The sequence below is a fragment of the Lolium rigidum genome, chromosome 1 (genome assembly GCF_022539505.1).
Source record: "Lolium rigidum isolate FL_2022 chromosome 1, APGP_CSIRO_Lrig_0.1, whole genome shotgun sequence".
Taxonomy (NCBI): Eukaryota; Viridiplantae; Streptophyta; class Magnoliopsida; order Poales; family Poaceae; genus Lolium; species Lolium rigidum.
This window is the reverse complement of record NC_061508.1, coordinates 49,170,650-49,176,965: the sequence shown is the minus strand read 5'-3', so window position 1 is coordinate 49,176,965 and position 6,316 is coordinate 49,170,650. Positions and strand designations below refer to the sequence as shown.

General features: G+C 46.4%; 1 long non-coding RNA gene across 1 annotated transcript; it reads right to left on the bottom strand.

Moving 5' to 3' along the window:
- Positions 1-1,056: 1,056 nt before the first annotated feature.
- Positions 1,057-1,661, bottom strand: LOC124672699. The gene is made up of 2 exons (XR_006992725.1): positions 1,363-1,661; positions 1,057-1,274 (listed from the first exon to the last, which is right to left on the bottom strand). It is a non-coding gene; the product is annotated as an uncharacterized LOC124672699 (long non-coding RNA).
- Between the last annotated feature and the right edge of the window lie 4,655 nt (positions 1,662-6,316).

The window sequence follows — 6,316 nt, the reverse complement described above, 5'->3', positions numbered from 1 at the left end:
AACACAAAAACGTGGGGAGGCTGTCATACTCAACGCAATTTTTTTGAACCTGGGTATTTATGAACTCGTGTATAATATTGTCGCCATTTACAAAATCCTTCTATTATCCCGCTAACTGTGTTTTATTGAAATCTTTGAGAGGAAAATAATTACTTTGTTCAGATTCTCAGCCTTTATTTGTCTGTACTCTGTTATCTCAAAAAGATTCAACAGAAAAATAAATACTATGTTCAGATTTCCAGCTTTAGTTGTCTGTTGGCCACCTTTTTTATATTCTCAGAATTGTTTTATTCTCTAAATAATGGTATCCTATTCTAATGTTTCTAGGAGAGCAGATGGGGAGTGAGGGCATCGAGGCGGACATTGTCTCCTAGAACATCTTGATCCATGGGTTGTGTAAGGATAGGAGGACAAAGGAGGCGGTCTGGCTCCACAGGGAGATGGTGGTGGCAGGGGTGGAGACGTAGAGCATGTTAGCAGATGGGTATTGCCGGGCAGGCAATGTGCAGGAGGCCGTCAGGCTGCGACGGGCCCAGGGTCGTGGGATTTTAGATAAATAGGGACGAGGAAACATGCTTCTAAATTTGGTCCCAAGATTGGTCGAATATAATGCATACATCTTATCATCGATGACCTCTTTTTTCTTTGGATGTTGCTTATTACTATTGTTTGTGGTTAAAAGTAGAACACATCTTCTCATGTAAGATTTGGCGTATAAACAGTTGTTCTTTAAAAGTTTAGCCTGAAAATTAGATCTTTTTTCTAATTCCAACACGTCTCATTTGATTTGTTTAAATTCAGAAATTGTGTAACTTTTTTTACCTTAATTTCTTTCAGTAAAACTTATGAAACATATTATTAAGTTGGTAGCTACTTTTTATCATCGTTGTACAAAATGGATACTGGCATAATCTTCACGGGGTCGTGCGCCAAGGCGCACATCTAAATCTAGTTAATAATAGAACAAAAAGAGGATATGGTGCTGCGGGAATTTGAACCTGGGACTTTCTGGTTGAGTACGAAGGAACCAAGAATTGGGCTAAGACGATCTTGTTGTTTAGGACGGGAAGCACAGGTAGAAGATAACGTGAAACACACATACGAGCTGTACAGGTTCATCCATGACGGAAAGAGATCAAGTCTGAAATCAATCCAGCGATTCACAGCGAATCAGGACGGGGAAGTTGGCGTCGGGGATGCGCCTCAACGTGAGGAACCTCATGGTGACGGTGTGGAGTCCAGGGGATCGCCGGAGAGCCGCCAGCGTCGACCATCTGCGAGGAACCATGGTAGTCAACGTCGGTAGGAGAGTTGAGTGAGAGTTAGAGAGAGATAGAGGGTCGAGGAGAAGCGCCAGGGTACCAGGATGCTCAGGAATAGGTCGCTGTGGCCGGAGGTTCAACGGAGCCGTCGAAATCATCACCGGAGCTCGGCGGCCGTCGTGGGGAATCGGCGAATTCACCGTCGATTGGAGCTCTCCCGGCTCGATTCCTTTGGGGGGGGATGGAGAGGACGACGATGCGGTTCTTTCGGTGCCCTCAGCTTGGCGAGGGGCGGCCTGACGTGATGGCGCCACGGTGGTTACTGTGAGGTGTGAGGTAGCTTCGGTGGTGGTGAGAAAAACGTGAAGAAGATAGGGAGGAAGAGAGTGGCGGCTGGAAGGGGGAGAAGGGATGCGGCTAGGGTTTGCTGAGGCCTCGAGGAGATTAAGGCCTCGTTCGGTTAGCCCCAACCCGCCCGGTATTGGGCCAGAATCCGCGTGGATACACCGGTGTTGGGCCCCCGGGGGTTAAATACCGGTCCGTGCCGAAAATCCGTTCGGTTAAATCACGTCGGTTTTTTAACCCGCCCGGTTTTGCCCGAAATCCCTCGGTTCAACCGGGTTTTAGAAACACCTGCTCCGGACCCGTGGATTGAATCCCGAGAAGGCGAGCGACGCGTGCGACCCATCTTTCTCCCTCTCGCGACAGCGGCGCGGCGCCGGCGGCGATTCGAACGGACGGGACGTCGGCGGAGACTCGGTCTCGGCCGGCCGGAGGAGAGGAGCTCCTCTAAGATGATGCCGCCCTTCCTCGGCGCCGACGCCGACGGTGGCCGGCCGGAGGAGAGGAGGCCGACCGAAGACCTCCGAGGAAGCTCCGGATCTCCTGCATCTCCGCCTTCCCGACTCCGACGCCGGTCGTCACTTGGTAAGATCCTCTCGTTCTCGTCCTCCCCTTCCCTTTGTGACCCGATCGACATGGATCGGTTTGACAACCATCGACCTGCTATGGTTCTTGCTTGTTCCTGGACGGCTATCGTGCCCGGCATTTAGGATCGGGCGGCTCGTTGGAGGTTGCTAATTATTTCGCATTAGTTGCCCGCAGCTTGTGCTAATGCATGGTAAGAATTTGGTATCTGCGAGGAGCACCACATTGCCCTTACCTATTCGATTCTGGGCTGACTATTCCCCGCAACTTCAAGTCACTTGATCACTAGGCGAAGGTGAGTCTTGATACTTCTCATTTTTAGATTTGGTTGCCGATACCTGATCAAATTGGTTGTTTTTCTAAAGAAATCGGTGATTTTACGAGTAGAAAATAGAGAGATTGGCTACAGCTTGTTTGATGTGTAATACCTTCTGCTGATTCGTCTTGACTATCTCGTACCAACAAGGCTTTTCCGTTTTTTACCTTCTGCTGAAAATAGAGATATGCTACTCGATTTAAGATGTCACTTCCATTATTTATGCTCACACTTTGTAGTCTCCTGCCCAACATGTATACCATTTTTCTAAGCCTTGTGCTTACATTTTCCGCTGCAAATTGTAGGTATATGATGGAGCACTAGAGTTCTACATGAAGAAGCTCTAGAAGATGGGCATGTGTTTAATCACAATCTTGTGAATAAAAGATGTCCAGCTTGCTATCATTGGTGCATAGTTTACTACAATTTCACCTGTCTGTCCATTTTCTTGTGAATAAAAGTTGTTGTTGAGTATCCTTTAACATGACTCCATGAATTAAGTTGAGTATCCTTTAACATGACTCCATGAATTAAGTTGAGTATCCTTTAACATGACTCCATGAATTAAGTTGAGTATCCTTTAATATTGCTTGCTATTGACTGCTTATCTTTACCATAGAAAAATATCTTGATATGCTTTGCCTTTCTTTTTCTAACGAGTTGTATCCCTGTTAGTGCCTGTGATATTTGTGTCTAGCTAGGTGTATGCCCAATGCGTTTGTGTTCAGTAAGATGTCTCTTGAATAGCATTAGTAGTACCAAATTTTCAATACTAACATGTCACTTCACATGTATAATTCTCATATTTTTTCTGCGGAATGTGCCTGTTATCAGTGAGATACACCAAGTATGGTAAGAACCTGGAAGCTAAACTGTCATAATCATGTTTTCTATGGTGTACTTGACCTCTTTCCTTCTAACACAGCACATATTTGGTATCTGCAGGAACACCACATTGCCCTTACCTATTCGATGCTGGGCTGAGTACTCACTGCAACTTCAAGTCACTTGATCACGAGCTGAACGTGAGTCTTGATACTTCTCATTTTAAGTATTTGTTGCTGGTCCTGCTATATCCCTACCTATGTTTGGAAGTAGTCAGAGTTATCTCTGTATCCCTACCTATGTTTGAAGTACTCAGAGTTATCTATTTATCCTTGTGGGTTTTAATACATACTACGGAGGACCAGTGGCGCCACGATGCATGGAGGAGGTCGACGATGACGGCGAGCTTGGGCGTGGTGTCACGACCAGGCCAGCGGCGAGACCGCGCGGAGTATATAGCAGGGACGAGGTCGATCACGATGGGGCCAGGTGATCCCAGATCGAGCTCTGTGTTTTCTGGCTTCGCCCTCGCCCCTGTCCTGCTTGCTGATCAATCGATGACAACGACGGGCGTCCAGGATAGAAGATTCGTGTTTGAGATTCGGATTGGAAAACCAATTTGAAGCATTTGGACGTTTTGAGGTTTTTATTTATTTATTTATTTGCAAAAAAGTGTACTAAGCCTCCGACATGTTTTCCTGGACGTTGGGAGTATTATGTTAATTCAAAGTTGATGTTTTTATTCTGGTTGATGCTTTGTGAGCATGCGAGTGTAGCCTTGTTAGCTGCTACTTATCCCATGCGATGCACCGCTATCGGTTATTCCGTGCGCTGACTACTCGCTGCTTGGGTGCGGCCGACTGCTGCTGCTTGTGGGATGGAGCCATTGGGGTCAACCGAACGGTAATTAAAAGCAGAGGTACGGGGAGAGAGAGGTTAGTGGGGATTCGGGTGCTGGTTGGGGTTCACCCAATCTCTCTCCGGGTTTGATCCACTAGTGTATTTAAACCCCCACAACCGAACGAGGCCTAAAAGGGGAGGGGGAGGAGCAGGTGGAGGCGCGGTGGGTGGAGGACCACTGTCTCCACGCCATCCTCGTGACCAGCTGGGGAAGACGACAGAAGAAAGCAAGGGGAGGGGGTACCGGTTCGGTGTGGGTTGGGCCAGGCCGAAAAGAGAGAAAGGGAGGAGAGGGAAAAAGGGCCGCCGGGGTGGAGGAAGAAAAAGGCCAGGGGGAGAGAGGTGGCCCAGGTTAGAGGTTAGGGTTTGCTTTATCTTTTAATTGTAAAAACTGTTTTGAAACCAATTTGAAACAAAACCAGGCCAGACAAAAACATCTGAATTTTAAAAAAAAAACAGTTGTAATAATTTTATTTGTTGAATATCTTTGAATTTTAGGGTATGTGAAAGAGGAAGGATAAAAGAGAGGGTTTATTATAAACCATATGAGAGGGAAACCAAAATAGTTGTCATTTAAAAATAACTTTTATTTGATAAAATCTTGTGGATGATATGATGCATGATGACATGATGATGCAGAAAAGAAAAGAACAAGCAATTCTATTAGGGTATTATCCCGGGTCGCTACACAACAGCACATCCACAACCTTAGAACTTTCTGTCACTGTCCCAGATTCAATGGAGGCATGAACCCACTATCGAGCATAAATACTCCCTCTTGGAGTTATAAGTATCAACTTGGCCAGAGCCTCTACTAGCAACGGAGAGCATGCAAAAACATAAACAACACATATATGATAGATTGATAATCAACTTGACATAGTATTCCAAGGGTGAACTACTCACACATCAGTCCGGAGGCGATTGATACGTCTCAAACGTATCTATAATTTCTTATGTTCCATGCTACTTTTATGATGATACTCACAGGTTTTATATACATTTTATGTCGTTATTATGCATTTCCGGCACTAACCTATTGACGAGATGCCGAAGAACCAGTTGTTGTTTTCTGCTGTTTTTGGTTTCAGAAATCCTACAAAGGAAATATTCTCGGAATTGTACGAAATCAACGCCCAGGGTCTTATTTTTCCACGAAGCTTCCAGAAGACCGAAAGGGAAATGAAGTGGGGCGACGGGGCGCCGACCCCATAGGCCGGCGCGGCCAAGGGGGGGCCCGCGCCGCCCTATGGTGTGGCCCCCCTGTCAGCCCTCCGACTCCGCCCTTCCGCCTACTTAAAGCCTTCATCGCGAAAACCCCAGCACCGAGAGCCACGATATGTAAAACCTTCCAGAGACGCCGCCGCCGCCAATCCCATCTCGGGGGATTCAGGAGATCGCCTCCGGCACCCTGCCGGAGAGGGGAATCATCTCTCGCAGGGCTCTTCATCTCCATGATCGCCTCCGCATCGATGTGTGAGTAGTTCACCCCTGGACTATGGGTCCATAGCAGTAGCTAGATGGTTGTCTTCTCCTCATTGTGCTATCATGTTAGATCTTGTGAGCTGCCTATCATGATCAAGATCATCTATTTGTAATGCTACATGTTGTGTTTGTTGGGATCCGATGAATATTGAATACTATGTCAAGTTGATTATCAATCTATCATATATGTTGTTTATGTTCTTGCATGCTCTCCGTTGCTAGTAGAGGCTCCGGCCAAGTTGATACTTGTGACTCCAAGAGGGAGTATTTATGCTCGATAGTGGGTTCATGCCTCCATTGAATACTGGGACGGTGACGAGAAAGTTCTAAGGTTGTGGATGTGCTTGTTGCCACTAGGGATAAAACATCGATGCTTTGTCTAAGGATATTTGTGTTGATTACATTACGCACCATACTTAATGCAATTGTCTGTTGTTTGCAACTTAATACTGGAAGGGGTTCGGATGATAACCTGAAGGTGGACTTTTTAGGCATAGATGCATGCTGGATAGTGATGACCCACAAGTATAGGGGGTGTATCGTAGTATCTTCGATAAGTAAGAATGTCGATCCCAACGAGGAGCAGAAGGTGTTGACAAGC